The 21861-nt window shown below is 44.3% G+C and overlaps 1 protein-coding gene across 4 annotated transcripts in view; it reads right to left on the reverse strand.

Annotated features, from left to right (window-relative positions):
- The window catches only part of LOC115171427 (RNA binding protein fox-1 homolog 3), a 242826-nt gene that overhangs the window by 99505 nt on the left and 121460 nt on the right, over positions 1-21861 (reverse strand). The window lies entirely within an intron of this gene.

A 21861-nucleotide genomic window follows, 5' to 3' on the forward strand; every position in this document is an offset into this window, starting at 1 on the left:
CCCAGACACAGACAGACCATCATAATCACACCCTGCTGTGGGAGACGACGCATGTCCACTGTGCCGAATTAACTCACTCTGGGACACTCCATTCAGATTCAATCAGCCCCATTCAGATAGTATGCAGGGGGGAAATTACACCAGGAAGGAGTTCAACTAACCCCTACTTCCTATTCATTAGTCCCAGACACTGGGACAGAGCACAGATTGCAGATTAGGGAATACCAATAAGTGGCACAGCACAATGTGTAATACTGTAATAACATTATGTAATTGTTGGCTGATATGTTTTGTACATCTAATTGTTGAGCTGAACAGAATGGAGGGAGAAGTTGGTCCTCTGCTAAATGACCAATCAGCATGATCTTAATTGAGACTTGGATAAGGCTGAGGCTGTGTTAACTGGAACTCCAGTGGTATGACTGCATGTCTGCACGACTGCATGTCTGCACACGTCTTGTTCAGGTCCAAGAGCCTGTGTTAAGTACAAGCAGTCTGCCAGTATTACCGCTGTATGTCACTGTACTGTAGAACACTCTGATCAGATGACTTGGCTAGAGCCAGCAGGTGCTGCTACTGCTGCAGAGAGAGACAGATAGCTTCTCTCTCTCTCTCCCTCTCTCTCTCCCTTTCTCTCCCTCTCTCTCTCTCCCTCCCTCTCCCTCCCTCTCTCCCTCCCTCTCTCCCTCTCTCTCTCCCTCTCTCTCCCTCTCTCTCCCTCCCTCTCGCTCCCTCTCTCTCCCTCTCTCTCCCTCCCTCTCTCTCCCTCCCTGTTTATAATTCAAATTAGCTGTGTCAGATCACTCCCTTCAAAGAGAGAATTGCTGGAATGTTCTCCACTGTGCCTTTCTTTGAGTCATGCAGAATCAAAGCTATCAAAATGTGCTGGAGATATCCTCAGTTAACTCCAGTAACCTCCAGAACTATTCTTCCAATGAAAAAAAGAAGAGAAACCATTACTGTGGACTGTTGATGGAATACAGGAGCTGACTTCCAACATCCAACACACAATGACCACCATCATCACTGTCTTCTATCACCTCCTCCTCCTCTTCATCACCATGATCACCATCATCACTGTCTTCTATCACCTCCTCCTCCTCCTCCTCATCACCATGACCACCATCATCAGTGTCTTCTGTCACCTCCTCCTCCTCCTCATCACCATGATCACCATCATCACTGTCTTCTATCACCTCCTCCTCCTCCACATCACCATGATCACCATCATCACTGTCTTCTACCACCTCCTCCTCCTCCTCATCACCATGATCACCATCATCACTGTCTTCTATCACCTCCTCCTCCTCATCACCATGATCACCATCATCACTGTCTTCTATCACCCCCTCCTCCTCCTCATCACCATGATCACCATCATCACTGTCTTCTATCACCTCCTCCTCCTCCTCATCACCATGATCACCATCATCGCTGTCTTCTGTCACCTCCTCCTCATCACCATGATCACCATCATCACTGTCTTCTATCACCTCCTCCTCATCACCATGATCACCATCACCACTGTCTTCTATCACCTCCTCCTCCTCTTCATCACCATGATCACCATCATCACTGTCTTCTATCACCCCCTCCTCCTCCTCATCACCATGATCACCATCATCACTGTCTTCTATCACCTCCTCCTCCTCCTCATCACCATGATCACCATCATCGCTGTCTTCTGTCACCTCCTCCTCATCACCATGATCACCATCATCACTGTCTTCTATCACCTCCTCCTCATCACCATGATCACCATTACCACTGTCTTCTATCACCTCCTCCTCCTCTTCATCACCATGATCACCATCATCACTGTCTTCTATCACCTCCTCCTCCTCCTCATCACCATGATCACCATCATCACTGTCTTCTATCACCCCCTCCTCCTCCTCATCACCATGACCACCATCATCACTGTCTTCTATCACCTCCTCCTCCTCCTCATCACCATGACCACCATCATCACTGTCTTCTATCACCTCCTCCTCATCACCATGATCACCATCATCACTGTCTTCTATCACCTCCTCCTCATCACCATGATCACCATCACCACTGTCTTCTATCACCTCCTCCTCCTCTTCATCACCATGATCACCATCATCACTGTCTTCTATCACCTCCTCCTCCTCCTCCTCATCACCATGATCACCATCATCACTGTCTTCTATCACCCCCTCCTCCTCCTCATCACCATGACCACCATCATCACTGTCTTCTATCACCTCCTCCTCCTCCTCATCACCATGACCACCATCATCACTGTCTTCTATCACCTCCTCCTCATCACCATGATCACCATCATCACTGTCTTCTGTTACCTCCTCATCACCATGATCACCATCATCACTGTCTTCTATCACCTCCTCCTCCTCCTCATCACCATGATCACCATCATCACTGTCTTCTATCACCTCCTCCTCCTCCTCATCACCATGATCACCATCATCACTGTCTTCTATCACCTCCTCCTCCTCTTCATCACCATGATCACCATCATCACTGTCTTCTATCACCACCTCCTCCTCCTCATCACCATGATCACCATCATCATTGTCTTCTATCACCCCCTCCTCCTCCTCATCACCATGACCCCCATCATCACTGTCTTCTATCACCTCCTCCTCCTCCTCATCACCATGATCACCATCATCACTGTCTTCTATCACCTCCTCCTCCTCCTCATCACCATGATCACCATCATCACTGTCTTCTATCACCTCCTCATCCTCCTCATCACCATGATCACCATCATCACTGTCTTCTGTCACCTCCTCCTCCTCCTCATCACCATGACCACCATCATCACTGTCTTCTATCACCTCCTCCTCCTCCTCATCACCATGATCACCATCATCACTGTCTTCTATCACCTCCTCATCCTCCTCATCACCATGATCACCATCATCACTGTCTTCTATCACCCCCTCCTCCTCCTCATCACCATGATCACCATCATCACTGTCTTCTATCACCTCCTCCCCCTCTTCATCACCATGATCACCATCATCACTGTCTTCTATCACCTCCTCCTCTTCACCATGATCACCATCATCACTGTCTTCTATCACCTCCTCCTCATCACCATGATCATCATCATCACTGTCTTCTATCACCTCCTCATCACCATGATCACCATCATCACTGTCTTCTGTCACCTCCTCCTCCTCCTCATCACCATGATCACCATCATCACTGTCTTCTATCACCTCCTCCTCCTCTTCATCACCATGATCACCATCATCACTGTCTTCTATCACCTCCTCCTCCTCCTCATCACCATGATCACCATCATCACTGTCTTCTATCACCTCCTCCTCCTCTTCATCACCATGATCACCATCATCACTGTCTTCTATCACCTCCTCCTCCTCTTCATCACCATGATCCCATCATCACTGTCTTCTATCACCTCCTCCTCCTCTTCATCACCATGATCACCATCATCACTGTCTTCTATCACCTCCTCCTCCTCTTCATCACCATGATCATCATCATCACTGTCTTCTATCACCTCCTCCTCCTCTTCATCACCATGATCACCATCATCACTGTCTTCTATCACCTCCTCCTCCTCTTCATCACCATGATCACCATCATCACTGTCTTCTATCACCTCTTCCTCCTCTTCATCACCATGATCACCATCATCACTGTCTTCTATCACCTCCTCCTCCTCCTCATCACCATGATCACCATCATCACTGTCTTCTGTCACCTCCTCCTCCACTTCATCACCATGATCACCATCATCACTGTCTTCTATCACCTCCTCCTCCTCTTCATCACCATGATCACCATCATCACTGTCTTCTATCACCTCCTCCTCCTCTTCATCACCATGATCACCATCATCACTGTCTTCTATCACCTCCTCCTCCTCTTCATCACCATGATCACCATCATCACTGTCTTCTATCACCTCCTCCTCCTCCTCATCACCATGATCCCCATCATCACTGTCTTCTGTCACCTCCTCCTCCTCCTCATCACCATGATCCCCATCATCACTGTCTTCTATCACCTCCTCCTCATCACCATGATCACCATCATCACTGTCTTCTGTCACCTCCTCCTCCTCCTCATCACCATGATCCCCATCATCACTGTCTTCTATCACCTCCTCCTCATCACCATGATCACCATCATCACTGTCTTTTGTCACCTCCTCCTCCTCTTCATCACCATGATCACCATCATCACTGTCTTATATCACCTCCTCCTCCTCTTCATCACCATGATCACCATTTCCACTGTGGCAACCTGATAATAATCATAATAACGATTATTATCCCCATCCCCTTGTCATGTGTTTCTCCAGTGTGTTTCTAGTTGGCCCAGCTATGTGATTACTCCTCTGAGACAGGACTCACACAGAGGTGGGGGAGATGGAGATGGAATCAGCTGATTTGAGACGTTACTGTTTTTAAAGCAGGTGATAATATCCCTTCAAAATATAACAGGAAATATGTTACAAATATGGTGATTTTCCTGTGGGTCTTAGAGGCCGGTGTGGTTGTAATGTAGTCTGTAATGTAGTCTGTAATGTAGTCTGTAATGCAGTCTGTAAAGGCGGAAAGCAGCAGTGATACCGTTAAGACGCCATCCCCTGAGCTCCGAGCCCAGTCAGCAATAATCAGAGGCAATAGAGGCAGTGGCTAATGCAGCCCAAACAATTGGAGGCACATGCCTGTTTCCCACTGTTTTACCATATTGCCATGATCAATACTGACTACTAGCAATAATCATCATAAGAGATGACTGTTTATATCCTTACCTCTGCTCTCTCTGTCAGTCTACTGCAGGGTTTCACTATGGACACAGCTCCCCCATCAGGAGGACAGAGAGAAACAGACAGGAAACACATGTGTACAACGCATAATAGGAACATGATATGACCAAATGTAGACATGTTGATACATATTCAATTATATTTTATCACTCGCTGTCACTTGTTAGTGAACATATTGATATAATCAGTTAACTGATGTTCCAAAAAGATCACTGATCTCAGAGTATGTTATTTGGTCCAGATGTAATTTGGTCTAGAGTAGTCTCTCTGTGACCCAACACCCCCTCACTCCCCCTCCTCTCTCCGAGGAGACCTCTGGAGATCCTTTGAAATGAAAACAAAGCAGCAGCAGTGTTTTGTGCTGGGTAGATTACTGGAGAGGCAGCGGGGGCCTTTGGAAGGGGGACCCTTGGAGTGCCCCTCTGACAAGCCTTCCTCATTATCTGGCATCGCCATGGCGCCTCGGAACCCCTCAGTAGATGAGGGGGCACACAAACGCCATGATCAGCGTGTCCTCAGGGCGTGCAGCGAGGCGAGGGTGGTGCTCTCGCTAAAGGTCCACTGATTAAACCTCAGGCCCAGAGCGCCTGGGATCCCCACTAATTAAAGGTTGTGTCATAGCAGCCTAACATAACAAACTTCTGACTGCTGCTCCCTCTGGTTTATCATAACAAGGACATTTTACAGACTTCCCGGCCACTGTCCCTGCCCCACCCCTCTCATTTTCCCTGGCATCCCTGGCAGAGTCTTACGCCAGTTGGTTCAGGACGGGAACGGGGCGCCAGGAGGACAAGGCGGGCGAGTGTTTAACCTGCCTCTCACCCGTCTCACCGTGCCAGGCTCTTTGTGGAAGAGTCAGCGCTCCTTTGTCTGGGCTCATAATTAAGGCAACAAGGTACCCGCTCTCCCGCTCATTATTTCTTCACTTTGTGTGCAGATCGGAGTCATTAGGAAGGCTGTGCCACGGGGGGCTGCTGGTGTGATCACAGAGACAGAACACGGAGTTATGAAGGAACAGGATTTGCTAGTCTTTCTTGCACCAAATTAGCCGCGTTTGTCTCTCACTTGTCTTTTAAATGTCAATAGCCGGCAACAGTTAAAGTATTGGTTTAGGCTCCCCAAAGCTGTCAAGTCCTAATAACATTGATGAAAGGATAGTTATGGGTTAGGGAAGGGGTGGGCGAGTTTGTCTGTCAGATCTAAGCCACTAGGATATGCTGTTGCTGTAGACCCTCGCTACAGACTTCAGGCTCTGGTAACCACCACTGTAAATGGATTCTGAAACAGTGCTTGGCTTTTATATGATGTCATTCATCCTCATATGTTTTCGCCCGCCGCGTTTCACAATCACGGCTTTCTTTATTGCAAACTAATGCACCCAGTGCTGGGATCAGCAGGTTGCGTCCGGCCATCACTCACCAGCCTGGGAGAGGTCAGGCCTTTTGGACTTTTGAGCACTCTTCCGTCTTGCTGCGACACTGCAGAAAGCCTGAGGACTCACCATGCTTCCCACACAGAGCTGCCGTATATCACCTCACCCTCCCCCCTCACCACCACCACCCCTCTGGCTCTCAGAGAAAATGAAAGAGAGCGAGAGAGAGAGAGAAAGAGAGAGAGAGAGAGAGAGAGAGAGAGAGAGAGAGAGAGAGAGAGACGAAGGCTCACGGCGGACAGTCAACGTCAATACTAGGAAGCTTTTACTGGCTTCTCCTCCTCTCCTCTCTGCCTCCGGGCTAGGAAGTGCCCCAGCTAGGAGCGGGTGATAGCCCAGGCCAAAACAGTGGGAGGGTAAAAGGTGGGAGGAACACAAGTGAGGGTTTTGCTCAGGCACAGGAGGGGTCAGCAAACAGGAATGGGTCAGGCTCTGTTAGCCCTGCAGGGCCCGGTGAACCGGAGAGAGAGAGATGGAGAGAGAGAGAGAGATGGAGAGAGAGAGAGAGATGGAGATGGAGAGAGAGAGAGATGGAGAGAGAGAGAGAGAGAGAGAGAGAGAGCTGACAGGGCAAAGGGACTGCCATGCAAGGAAATCACATCAGATCGATGATGAAATATTTACTGTCCCTCAGAGAGACGCTCTAGGGGATGTTGTCACGTAGTGCATGCCTTGGTTTCACTGCTTAGTATGACAACCATGTCCTGCAGTACCAAGGGGTCACTATTTGACAAAACAATCTAACGCATGCCTAACTGAAATGTCATAAGTGAGGAGGTATTTCAGTAGGGTACTTTTGATTGAAAGCAAATAACAAGTAATACAAATAGCGTCATTACACATGGAATGCGTTGAGCAATGAAACGTCAAATTATTCAGAGCATTATTCTCAAACTTCCTGACCTGCCTCGACAACGCTACTGTAGCAACTGTTACCATAGCGGCCGAAGGCCTGAGGCAAGGTCAATTACAACGATTGGTGTGCTGACTCCAAGTGCATTCCATTTGGAACAGATTGGTCATGCCCAGTAATGTCCTCTATCCAGCAGGCATACCTCTCACCATCACTCTTTAACCGACAGCAGAGAGAGAAACTCCAGATGGGTTTCCATCTCCGCCGTGCCACCGTCTCTCCCTGCCTCAGGGGTCAGGTGTTCAAACCATGGCCACCCCGTCTTCCTCAACGTCTTCCTCAGAGGATCACAGGGAGACGGCTGATACATCAATACCGCCTCTCCTCCACTCCGCCTCAGATGCACATATCATAACAGAGTAAATGAAACCGGAGGTGTGATTGTGTGTGGTGTAAATACAGAGTGCCTGCCAGGTTGCCAGCCTCTGTCTGGCCGAGGGTGCCCAGAGCTCCTGCTGTTGTTACCGGAGAGGCACCCATGCCGCACACACACACACGCACACGCACACACACACACACAGACACACGCACACGCGCAGACACACACACACACACACACACACACACGCTGCCACCTTTTAAATTCTCTCCACTTCACTGCCATTAAAACATAGCTTTGGGGACATATGCACAGACACAGATTTACTGTGGACTTTGGTGGAACCGCAGGAGGAGGAGAAAGCCAATAGGTTTCAGAGGTTCCATTCAAAAGAGAGTGTAATATCTCTGTGTGGAAGTCATGCCTCTTTTCCACTAAACCCAAATGCTGAGGTATATCTGTTCAATATTTCACAAACGTTCTGCCTCCGTGGCAAACTGTTGAGGGCACGATGCAGAGGATATTCTAACAGAGAATTTCATAATGTCAAAATCAGGAAAAACAAGAAAAATAGAAGAATTAACGCTCCAAATAGGTAAATGTGAACACAATACCACCTGAGACGGAATCATCTGTGTCCACTGTGATCAGTCTTGGTCATGTTTCCATATTGCTCGTGCAGAGTGACTCTTGTTTCTGCTTTTTTCCCCCGTGCTAATGCTATCAGTCACCTGCTGTAGCAGGACTGATAGAGAGTTGTCTGTTGCCATTCTCATTACAGCAGGGGAGAACGCGGCGGCAGAGGCAGTGCCGAGCCCACCAACTGGAGTAACCTTTCATTGAGACGGAGGGAGGGAGGCATCCACACAGAGACAACATCTCCGTCTACTTGACATAACCCTATTACCGCTCCCTTAATTTTTCTGCCTTGACACCTTGGAGCGAAAGAAACGGTTAAAAGAATGAGTGAACAAAAGCTGCATTGCGTGGGGAGGGATGGAGGGACGGATGGAGGAAGGGAGGGAAATGAGAGGGGAAGACAATGGGGAGGTAGGCAGCGGAGGAGAGACAGAGAGAGACAGAGTCCATGGAGCAGTGCATTCTGGGTACCCTATATTATCCCTCCAGCAACACACATCAATTATATGGAGGTGGCCTTCTCTGATTTCTCCTCCACCTAGTGGATTATTCCCCTGCTCTGCCCGGCGACACACACACTGACTCCCTCTAAAAGATGCTTTACTTGCTACTGTTTTCAACTAAAGGGATTTGGTTCTGTGTATGACACTGATTATATGACAGTATATGTCAGCTTTACACAAATCTCATAGTTGAAGGGATATTTGACCAAAACACAGCTTTGCTTAAAAGTTGATATTTCAACCTTTAATGTTTGTTTTACTCCCTCTGTAAGGGGATTTTCTTTTATTCTAATAATATTTATGTAATGTAAGATATATCAATGTTTCCTTTTCCTTTTAATCTTTTCAAACACTTCCAAACAACCTTTCCAATTTTACAGGCCATCTGTTTGTATACACCAGGATCAAAACCAAAGCCCTGCACAAAATTATGTTTCACAAAATAACTACATGACCGGCAAAATAATTCACTCTAGAATAAGAACCTCTAAAAACATCAGATATTCCGTCAAATATGAGATCAAAATCAAGATAGAGTGCTATCTGATAAAAAAGGGTTGTTTGAGTAGTTTGATTTGGTCAAGGAATTTGCTAGACCCATCTAGTGTGCTTCCAGGCAGCCTGCCTCAGCTTGGTGTGGAGACCACGAGGAGTGACCCTTGTCACCTCGGCTGATCTCTCTCTCCAGTCTCTGATCTGGCTTGCAGCAGTGGCAGACAGCGGCGGGTGCTGGTTCACCGCGTGACTGCAGTAGCTGTCTGTGTAGCGAGATTAAAGGGTCCGTATCGATCCGCACTGCGCTCATGCATTTTGTATGAGGGAGACATTGTCAAAGAGGCATCTCGGATTAAAAACAGGGTAGAGGGAGAGTTCCAGAAAATACGCTGAACTCCGTGAAAAATCCCCTAACGTTGAAGTGCTATGTATGTAAACTCCCTTTAATATAGTCAATTGCCGTGAACTCTCATCGACCGGAGAGATATTAGTCGTTTTTCAATGCTTTTCTTTTCCATTTGCTGCTTGTAATGTTTGCATTTATGGTTAAAAATGAGAGCGAAAAAAACTAGTCAAAAAAGAGAATAGGAACTGGCAGCTAGAGACAGTCTAATGGCGGCACTGAGTCTGTTGGAGAATGCTCAAGTAGAGTGTGAATTATTTAGGATGTGTGGCTAGTGTTCGCATAATAAAGTCATCCCACCCAGCAACACCAGTCAAGAGTGACCAGGTGTATACAAGGAGTATACAGTACTACTATTCTCTTCTAGAAATCCTTTCTTGCAATCATGCAAAGATTTGCCTTTAACATCATTTTGTTGGGGGCTTTGTTTAGAAAATCCAACTGACCTAACCAAAGTTGTCAAAATCCACTATTTCAAATTCTCATACGGATTTTCAAATCACAAGCTGTTTTTTTCAAAGGTCTTTACCTTTACACATAAACAATTATGTAGGTGAATTAACCTGAAATGCCCAACATTAAAACCCCCAAAATTGGCTTGCAAATATGGGCCTTTCATATTTGTTGATCTGTATACCCAGGAATAACTAATGCCTGCATCTTGCTTTGATGATTTTTTTAGAAACATACATAGAGTTTTTTCAGTCAGCAGTTCCCTAATGCTGCTGATTATCCCTCGTATATATGTTATGCTGGTAATCCATGCATACTGTACGTATATGAAGCATGGCCATGTTTTGGCAAAATGCCTACGAAAAAACCTTTATATTTATCATAATCCTGGACTCTTGATCCCCCCCAGCACATGTCAATCTCACCTGATCCTCTGTGATAACAAGACAGAGTAATCAATGCATGATATTCACATTGTGGGAGAGAGGGAGGGAGAAGAGACACTACCAGTGAACAAGCAGGATGATTCAAACACACTGATCTCTGGGTGTCAAACAGGGCCTTCTGTCCTCACTGGCATCTGATCTGAAACTGAGCCACTGATATAGACCATCTATCAGAAGGCTCATTCATGCTTCTCTTTACTAGCGTGTCGTCCGGACGTATCCAGTCATGCTGTAACTATGGTAAACACAGACACCTGCACGCAAACGCGCCTGTGCATGCACGGACACAGGCAAGCACACAGGCGCACACACACCCACAAACACACACACGCACATACACACAGACACACACACAGTCTGATATGTCCTGGGGAAGCATTAGCACATATATCAAGGTAAAGTTACACATGAAGAGATAGAGAAGAGGAGATAAACTGCCTTTTACAGCATCAACAATCAAAGCATTTAGTAGATTGGACACAAGCACGTTCTGGGAGCTGGATCTGACTAATCTACAAATGGCTTCTTGTTATTAAACTGCTAATTCAGAGGATTAAAGGATCCATGAGAACACAATCCTCTTTACTGGATGTTCCTTGGCTGCTGAAGGTGGCTTAAATATTAATTAAGCACACACACACGTGCACCCATATGCGCACATACTCCTACTTGCATGCTTGTACAGACACAGACATACGCAGATATATACACAGACACAAACATGGAGGTTCACATGCTGTATCTGTCTCATACACACATACACACACACCTGTATTTATATACAGTACAGCAGACCCCCTCCTCCTCCCCCCACACATGCACACACACACCTGTTTTCATATACAGTACAGCAGACCCCCCCCACACACACACCTGTTTTCATATACAGTACAGCAGACCCCCCCCCCCACCCACCCACACACACACACACACACACACACACACACACACACACACACACACACACACAAACACACACACACACACCTGTCTTCATATACAGTACAGCAGACCACTCCCCTTCCTCCCCCCACACATGCACACACACACCTGTTTTCATATACAGTACAGCAGACAACCTTTTCTAACTGATTAATCCCTTTCATTCTTTTTTGGGTGGTTCACACCATCATTCCTCCTCTTCCTGGGTCCCAAAACATAATTTGAAGACTGAGTCTCTGTCATGAATCACCGTGAGGAAGAGCTCTTAGGTAATGGCATTCAACAGAAAAGATGCTCTGTGCATGATAGCAACCATTTTTCCAGATAAGCAGACAAACTACACCTCTTCTACAGTAAATTGCAAATCAGAACAGTATATCAATGATAACTTGACAATTCATCAAGTGTTAATGGAGATTTTCTCTTATTGATTCTAAACTGGTACAATAACATAGAACTTATGCATACAGTCTCCTCAGCGTCAGGAATTTTTTAGAGTAAGCTATTTCAGGCATTTCGAGTTTTATTGTAAAAAAATTAAGGTACATTTCAACAGGGGCGCAACTTTCACTGGCATTCTGAAATTTCATTTTTGTCCCCCCCCCAGTTTCATCATTGGAATGTGATACAAAACGAGGAAACGGTGTGCTTTAGGACCATGCGGACGCTTCCGAGCGGTCGGGTAGGCTGTTTGGAGTGTTTATCCGACAAAAAAAATAAATGACAAAAAAAAGGCTATGTCCCCCACACTTCTAAAACCAAAGTTGCGCCCCTGCATTTCCATATCTAAGTTATCTATAAAATGTTATGAACGGCACCTTTGAATGTACATTTCCCCATTGGGTTCTGGTGGTCTAAGACAGGCTGTAAATGTACACAGAGCATCAGTGTAAAAGTCAAAGAGTCAAAGCTGCAGCAGAAGCCAATGGAAAGGTACTGGAGCATTATGAAGAACTACTCTCTGAGGATTACATTACCTGACTTTTACACTGAAATGAGCACTGTAATTTATACTGACCTTTTTAGATCAGTATGAATGTGCTGTCTGTGTCATTTTAACTGAGGTCCTCAGCAGGTTTCCTGGTGGAGAAAAACACACTCTGAAAGCAGAATAGGTCCCCTGTGTTTTAATCAATGGGAGATACCACAGATACAGTACTATTACAATACTTAACAAATACTGTAACACGCCATTACAATAACTGATTTATTTAAAAACGTGTTTTATATTAAAACTTCCCTAACAATACTTCCAATACAGTCGATAACACTAATACATCTACTGACACTAATACCATTGCTACTAATGACAATAACAAAAATAGAAACCTATCTGAACTGTGACAAGTGTATCAGGATTACAATTTGACTCCTAATGGGTTCTCCTGTAACGCTTTAATTCACTACCTATGCGATATCAATTCCATTATAATCTCATTAAACTACTGCACACTGAGGTGATTTCAAATGAATGTGAAACAGCCAACCGTACACTCCTTCCTAATTGAGCAATAATTTGAACTCATTATTATTTCCCATTATTAAATGAATGAACTTAATGGACTTATTTTCCAAATTGCAAAGACCCCTGGCAACATGTTTTTGATTCCATTAGCAGACATACTGGAAGAAATTAGACACACAGAGGTGTATATGCAATTAGCCTACCGCTGTGTGCTAATCTTATACTGACTCCATGATGACCACTCTCACCATGCAAGACATGATGTTTCATCTCCATATTATAGAATAATAAAACACTCCTGTCACAAGGTGTATCATATGTAGCCTACGTCACATTCAAATGTGACAGTTTTTGAGTAACATTTCATACGAGTGGTTAGGTGAAATTTGACATTTTCTTATAGAAAGTATGAGAATCATCGATAGCCACTTGACAAATTTGCAGAAATGAAGAAAGCGGACTATATGCATAAATGCTAGAGGGCAATCGATACCTCACCAACCATAAATGACGCATGTTGATATGGATATTGAATTCTGTATTTAATTAAAACCATACTCCTGCGCTCACTGTCAAAATTCCACAGCTCCACTGTCGATAGTGTTAGATGAGAAGAGGGTTGTACAGTGATTTGTGTTCATCACAGCATGAGAAAAAGAACAAGAGAACTGGCCAGTGTGTCAGCACCACATCAATCAGTAATCACATTTCTGTTCTGTTCTCTCCCCCTCTACACTGAAGGACAAAGGCACCACACAGACTCCTCAAAAACACACATCGTCCTGTCTTATCACATCAACAATTTAACACTCATATTAGATTTAAAGCCTCCCCAAACCTAAGTGTTTTTTTCTCAACAGGAAGTAATCTAAGGGAAGGGCAGACAAAGAGGTATTAAGAGTTATTATAACGTCAACAAAATATAATCATTGTCAAATGATGCTTTGCAATGCAACTCAAATTAATTTAATTATTTTTAAATGTACTGTAATCATATTGTATAAAAAAGTCATTTAAGGTGAACTGCTTTGTTTTTGTGCATGTCCTTAAATCCTCAAAGTCTGAGGTTGACATTTGCAACAAACAGCCCATAGGCTGTTTACTGCAACAGAATTAAGAATGGGACCGTGGCCTTGTAATTTGTTGAAGAAGATAGAATATGCAATTATATTGTAGGAAGTGTCTTAACTTTGTTTACTGTAAACATCCAACATTGACAGTGTCTTTACATCGTAGTGATAAAAAACCGCTGCATAATTTAAAACAACAGAGACCAAATGCTCCTCTGAGGTACAGAATAAGCGCTACATGATATCCTATGAATATCAATGGGTATAAAAAATTCTGCTCCCCTGAGAGACCAATAGTAAACCGCTAGTTATAACTCATTCTGATTTCAAATCGTGTCAATGCCTCAGTTTTTCCCCCTGCATTTTGCTGCAGCCCAATGCAATAGCAGCACAGTAAACTAACGGGCTTTTAAACCAAGTTAGTGCAAGTTAGTGCAAGTTAACCAAGTTAGTGCAAGTTAACCAAGTTAGTGCAAGTTAACCAAGTTAGTGCTGTACACAACCAAAGCCATTAAGAATGGGGTCTGAATGAGAGAGACAGAACGAGTGGACCTCGTACGACCCAGGGGCCAAGGTAACTACACTTCCACTACAGTATTCACTGCTCATTTGGAAGTCTTTAGTTGTCAACAAAATACATTTTTCGAGCAAGTCTCTAGTCTGACTGGGTACGGGTCATAAAATATTTAACCAGTATAGAGATCTGGCAAGTCATTGGTTTAAAAAGAACACTGCTTTCAGACTAGGCTTCTCTCTATCTCTTCAGAAAGAGCCAGTGGTGATTTGTCTGCCCAGTAAAAAAAAAATTGCAACCAAAGATTTGGCAAAACCGTTAAAGTGATTTGTTGGGATTGCCAGTTGAACCATGAAGTGCAGTGAAAAATCACAAGCCCACTTTAGACTGGCTTCCGTCACATTATTCCGAAACATGTATGCACTTACATATTTTGGAGCAAAAAAATTGCTGTGTCAACAGCGTCAGATTATACAGCATTTCAATGAGAATTATTTAACAGCTGAACCTCAGTCATATTTATGGGCTCCTCTGCACAGATGAAGAGAGCCACCTCCACACTGCTGAATATTTCTCTTTGTAGTCTACTTTAACGGGGGCTTTGGCCAGCACACATTAAGGCTGTTGGCCATATGAAAAGACACTGGTCACTGGTGCAGGCTGCTGGGTCACTTCATGGACAGAATGGACATATGATATCACAATCATATCACACATGTAATTACATGTGAATAATGTGATTTACAAAACACATAAAGACAAACACACATATTGTGCACACGGGATTTGAATTTGATTTGTGTTTGTTGGTCTTTATGTGTTCTGTAGACACACACACACACACACACACACACACACACACACACACACACACACACACACACACACACACACACACACACACACACACACACACACACACACACACACACACACACACAGTATAGAGTCCAATACTGACATGAGGTGAAATGAAGGTACCTGTCCTCATCATCGAAGGCCTGCGTGTGCCTGACCTGAAGAGAGGAGGGGTAGGGGAGGTAAGGGGAGGTAAGGGGAGGTAAGGGGAGGTAGGCCTGGGGCATGGCCAGAGGAGGCAGGCTGAGAGAGTAAAGAGCCATCCACTGAGACTTATAAAGTCCCAACTACAATTTACAGGGAATGCTGAAATAGTAGTGGCCACTGGCGGGTCATGCTGTCGAAGGCAGTCTTTTATTTGCTTCATTCCCTTTGACACCGCCTCTCGATTAGGGTCATAAATCCCTTGAAATCGGTCAATAACCTATAACACTAATGCCACTCTCCTGACATTCATTTTACTGCCTGGGTGCCACACTGTTTCTTAACCCATTGCACATGACAGAGAATTTTATACTGGCCTCAATTGATTGAGAAGAGTATATAACAAGCTTTATATAGTGTGTTTGTGCTTCTATAAAATAACATGAATATGGAGTGGGTCAAGACAGGAGAATATTCTGTCCACTAGCTTGTTTTATTGGACGTTCTCTAAGTTAGTAGGATATCACAGAGGTAAGATAACACCCAAGCAACTGGCAACTCTGACTTACAGCATAATATTTTGCTTGAATTATATGAGTACATAACCTGATAATTATATTTGAATAAGTGTATATCCAGGCTGTATCTCAACCGGCCGTGATTGGGAGTCCCATAGGGCGATGACTGGCCCAGCGTCGTCCTGGTTTGGCCGGTGTAGGCCGTCATTGTAAATAAGAATTTGTTCTTAACTGACTTGCCTAGTTAAATAAAGGTTAACTGAAATAAAAATTAAAAATACAATATGAAAGAGTGGAAACCTCCCAAATAAGATTTATTGTTTCGGGCCGAGAGAAGGGGGAGAAGTGAAGTCAATTCCTTATCATGCGTGGCAAGTTGCCAGTGAATATGTTTTTTCCATTCTCACTGGGGCTTCTCCAATCGTTTTTGTGTGTGGGAACTGACACTTCAGGGCATATCCATGCCACAGACGTGTTACTGATGTGCATGCCTTCTGTTCCAACACTGATGACAGGATGAAGAATCGCCATATGAGACATACTCATGGAATTACCCACAGTGCAACAGGGCAAAACAAGATGAATTTATGATGCACATTTTCTACACGAACGAATTGTGTGGATAAAATATACATTCTGAACACAAACGGAAAGGGATTTCAAAATAAGCTTTATGGTGTGCCGTGTGTTCGCATGTGCCGGGAATGAGTTATTTCATGATCAGACAGACTGCGGCAAAGGGTTCAGACTCTGATCAGACAGACTGAGGTAAAGGGGTTAGACTGATCAGACAGACTGAGGTAAAGGGTTTAGACTGACCAGACAGACTGAGGTAAAGGGTTTAGACTGATCAGACAGACTGAGGTAAAGGGTTCAGACTGATCAGACGGACTGAGGAAAAGGATTTAGACTGATCAGACAGACTGAGGTAAAGGGGTTAGACTGATCAGACAGACTGAGGTAAAGGGGTTAGACTGATCAGACAGACTGTGGTAAAGGGTTTAGACTCTGATCAGACAGACTGAGGTAAAGGGGTTAGACTGATCAGACAGACTGCGGTAAAGGGTTTAGACTGACCAGACAGACTGAGGTAAAGGATTTAGACTCTGATCAGACAGACTGAGGTAAAGGGTTTAGACTGATCAGACAGACTGAGGTAAAGGGGTTAGACTGATCAGACAGACAGCGGTAAAGGGTTTAGACTGACCAGACAGACTGAGGTAAAGGTTTTAGACTGATCAGACAGACTGAGGTAAAGGGGTTAGACTGATCAGACAGACTGCGGTAAAGGGTTTAGACTGACCAGACAGACTGAGGTAAATGATTTAGACTGATCAGACAGACTGAGGTAAAGGGTTTAGACTGCTCAGACAGACTGCGGTAAAGGGTTCAGACTGATCAGACAGACTGAGGTAAAGGGGTTAGACTGATCAGACAGACTGAGGTAAAGGGGTTAGACTGATCAGACAGACTGCGGTAAAGGGTTTAGACTGACCAGACAGACTGAGGTAAAGGATTTAGACTGATCAGACAGACTGAGGTAAAGGGTTTAGACTGATTAGACAGACTGCGGTAAAGGGTTCAGACTGATCAGACAGACTGAGGTAAAGGGTTTAGACTGATCAGACAGACTGAGGTAAAGGGTTTAGATTCTGAGTGTGTTTCGTTTTAAATGACTGAATTCTCTAAATTGTCTGGAAATAAATCCTGTCTCACTCTTAAGTCTAGCTGACACACACTATGAGCCCAAAGCCTATGAGTTATCTTTCCAATCAGTGTTCAATCATCCATGATGTCTTATCTTATTGATCAGCCTTAAGTATATTGTGTAAGACATCATAAAAGAGGGCAAAATGGTTGAACCTTTGTTCCAGTTTCTCTGTAGATCATCTTTTTTTGTTAAGTTGGTGCCATAAGCCTCCCTCAATATTTCATTTTCCTAGTCCTTGAGCACAGTGGGGGGTGAGCCGGGGCTGCAGGTGAAATGGGGGCTGGGCTTTGGCGCCGTGTACTCTTCTCCTGAATACGCTGCGAGGTACAATCTAACACATTCATGTTCATTCACTGACACACGGCCGGGAAACTAATGTACAGTTTATCATCTTATCTGATGTAATATTACCATGCTAATGTCTTTGCTAGCGTCTAACATACAGTTGAAGTCGGTAGTTTACATAAACTTAGGTTGGAGTCATTAAAACTAGTTTTTCAACCACTCCACAAATTTCTTGTTAACAAACTATGGTTTTGTCAAGTCGGTTAGGACATCTACTTTGTGCATGACACAAGTAATTTTTCCAACAATTGTTTACAGACAGATTATTTCACTTATAATTCACTATATCACAATTCCAGTGGGTCAGAAGTTTACATACAATAAGTTGACTGTGCCTTTAAACAGCTTGGAAAATTCTTGAAAATGATGTCATGGCTTTAGAAGCTTCTGATAGGCTAATTGACATAATTTGAGTCAATTGGAGGTGTACCTGTGGATGTATTTCAAGGCCTACCTTCAAACTCAGTGCCTCTGCTTGAAAATCAAAAGATATCAGCCAAGACCTCAAGATTGTAGACCTCCACAAGTCTGGTTCATCCTTGGGAGAAATTTCCAAATGCCTGAAGGTACCACGTTCATCTGTACAAACAATAGTACGCAAGTATGAACACCATGGGACCACGCAGCCGTCATACCGCTCAGGAAGGAGACACATTCTGTCTCCTAGAGATGAACGTACTTTGCTGCCAAAAGTGCAAATCAATCCCAGAACAACAGCAAAGGACCTTGTGAAGATGCTGGAGGAAACAGGTACAAAAGTATCTATATCCACAGTAAAACGAGTCTTATATCGATATAACCTGAAAGGCGGCTCAGCAAGGAAGAAGCCACTGCTCAAATACTGTCTTAAAAAAGCCAGACTATGGTTTGCAACTGCACATAGGGACAAAGATCGTACTTTTTGGAGAAATGTCCTCTGGTCTGATGAAACAAAAATAGAACTGTTTGGCCATAATGACCATCATTATGTTTGGAGGAAAAAGGGGGAGGCTTGCAAGCCGAAGAACACCATCCCAACCGTGAAGCACGGGGGTGGCAGCATCATGTTGTGGGGGTGCTTTGCTGCAGGAGGGACTGGTCCACTTCACAAAATAGATGGCATCATGAGGCAGGAAAAGTATGTGGATATATTGAAGCAACATCTCAATACATCAGTCAGGAAGTTAAAGCTTGGTCGCAAATGTGTCTTCCAAATGGACAATGACCCCAAGCACACTTCCACAGTTGTGGCAAAATGGCTTAAGGACAACAAAGTCAAGGTATTGGAGTGGCCATCATAAAGCCCTGACCTCAAATCCCATAGATAATTTGTGGGCAGAACTGAAAAAGCGTGTGCGAGCAAGGAGGCCTAGAAACATGACTCAGTTACACCATCTGTCAGCAGGAATGGGCCAAAATTCACCCAACTTATTGTGGGAAGCTTGTGGAAGGCTATTGTGGAAGGCAATTTAAAGGCAATGCTAACAAATACTAATTGAGTGTATGTAAACTTCTGACCCACTGGGATTGCGATTAAAGAAATAAAATCTGAAATAAATCATTCTCCCTACTATTATTCTGACATTTCACATTCTTAAAATAAAGTGGTGATCCTAACCGACCTAAGACAGGGAATTTTTACTAGAATTAAATGTCAGGAATTGTGAAAGATTTAGTTTAAATGTACTTGGCTAAGGTGTTTGTAAACTTACGACTTCAACTGTATGTGCATTAGCCAGTTTCCATTTTACTACCGAACTGGCTCCTCTGCTGTTCATTGTTTCCAGGCAGTTGTTAAAGCTGCAGTTCCTCTCTGTCTTTCTCTATCTCAGCCTCGTGACAAAAAGCCCCTTGAACGATCTGGCCTTTAATCACTAAAACAGATTTTATTTTTCCTCTCTCTGGAATGGCTGGAGCTGAATTGACGTGTAGCCTCCATAGCGCCGAGGCAAAATGGCCGTCCCAGTAACGGCTCACAAGCCCCTGGACAACCTGAGGCATGGCCATCCAATCCCACATCATTAAGGGTAGAGTCCTTTATTGTGTTGGAAGGCATTAAACGGTGCGCTGGCTCTAGCCCTGAAGTCACACTCCACTAGGAGAAAACAGCAGAAAAATAACAGCACAGCTGGATAATGACTTTTCCCTGGGAGGCTGACCATGTGTATGAAAGTGCTAATGATAGCAGGTACAATAAGCGAGCGCAAGGCTTTTACTGCGTCCAGATATTTTTTCCTCAGCTAAACTTGCCAGTGATTTCCCCCATGTAGGTGTCTTTCTGTAGTTTAAGAAGAGCCCCCCATCCCCCCTCCCCTCCTCTCTCTCCATCCCTCTCTCCCTCCATCCTCTTCCTTCTCCAGTATCTAATCTCCTTATCAGCTGTACAGCTAATATCAAAGAGGACTGCGGTGTGAAAATCCTGCAAGTAAAACCCGCTGTTGGAGTCTAATTACAATTAGCTGGGCTCCAGACCCATTAGGCCTGGGGGGGAAGAGTGCAAAAGCGCAGAAAATTAAAGCTACTGATCGCTAATGATCCCACAGACTAAAGGAATGGGTTCAGATTTGGGGGTCTCTGAAATATACCCCGTCTCTTCTTCCTGTTTCTAAGTCTAAAGGCTGATCTCCAGGCCTTTCAAATGCTCTGAGGGAAGGTGCAATTACGATGTTTCCACAAAGTTTTGGAGGCTGAAAGTTGTTCAACTATTGGGTTAACACAGCCATTATTGTCTTGATATTAAATAAGACAAAACATATCCTGCTAAAAACCATGAGAATGTAGACGATAATAGTTTCTCCGCAAAGCTTTATATCACACCAAAGTTCATGCGGTTTATGGCATGCCATGACACTAGCCCGTGTCTGTGTGTCATGTGAGTAGTAAAACGTGCCTATGAATGTTAATGAATGGTTATTAACCGCCATTATCCCATGTTACGAGTAACTTCATATTGATTTATGTACCTCACATATTCACAAGTTCCCTTTAAGTGAAGCACTACTAAAATTCACCTTAAAAAGGAAATACCTCTCGTTTGATGATGTAAGCCCCAAGTTCTTCCTGGCAGCTGTGTTGGAGGACTATCCGGGGCAGGGAGATAGAAGAGTCCAGAGTTATTAGGGCCGTCAGGTAAGTGTGTGGCGACAGCGACAGCGGCCTGGGATGGGGGTGGAGGGAGAGGCGGCTAGCACCAGCTAATGAAAGCATCTCAGGGAGTACTAAAGAGTCTACGTGACACTACTCCTAATTCGTCTGTCTGAGGACACAGATCAATTAATACATTAACAAACGATCAGAGACACTTCATCTTGCAATATGAAACCAGCAGCCTGGACTTGCTGCCCGGCCTCCCGTCCTGAATGGCTGATCAGCTCGGCTTCCATACACTGCAGTCCTCCATGCATCTCAACAGCCTCCACTAGTCAGACAGATAAAGATGTTGTAGATGCACATGTTTCACTACACTTAATTATTGTAACTGTTTTTATCCAATTTCATGACTCTCTGGATAATATGAGTCATTCAAAAGGAACAGTAGTTTGTTCAGATTTCTTTTTCAGATTCCTGATAGACTTTTCTTTGCGTTCTGACAAAACATAGTAACACTAACTTTTCATAATGATGCCATTACAATACTGAATCACGAACATTGGGACAGAGTATTCCCCAAAAAAATTTATTTGATTTATATCTAATACAACCAATCACCTCTTGGCTCAGTAACGTGATGCCTCACCCCAACACATTAGGCATTGTCTAGCCATGGAACCCCATGTTGTTTCAAACACACAAACAAACCATTCAAATACAGTACATACTGAAAGATTCAGTGGATTCAGTGGCGGGGACTGACACAGCCATTACAGTAATTTGATCATCCTGTTGTAGAACTTTCCTGCAATGCAGGAAATGTA

The sequence above is a fragment of the Salmo trutta genome, chromosome 32, assembly GCF_901001165.1.
Source record: "Salmo trutta chromosome 32, fSalTru1.1, whole genome shotgun sequence".
Taxonomy (NCBI): domain Eukaryota; kingdom Metazoa; phylum Chordata; class Actinopteri; order Salmoniformes; family Salmonidae; genus Salmo; species Salmo trutta.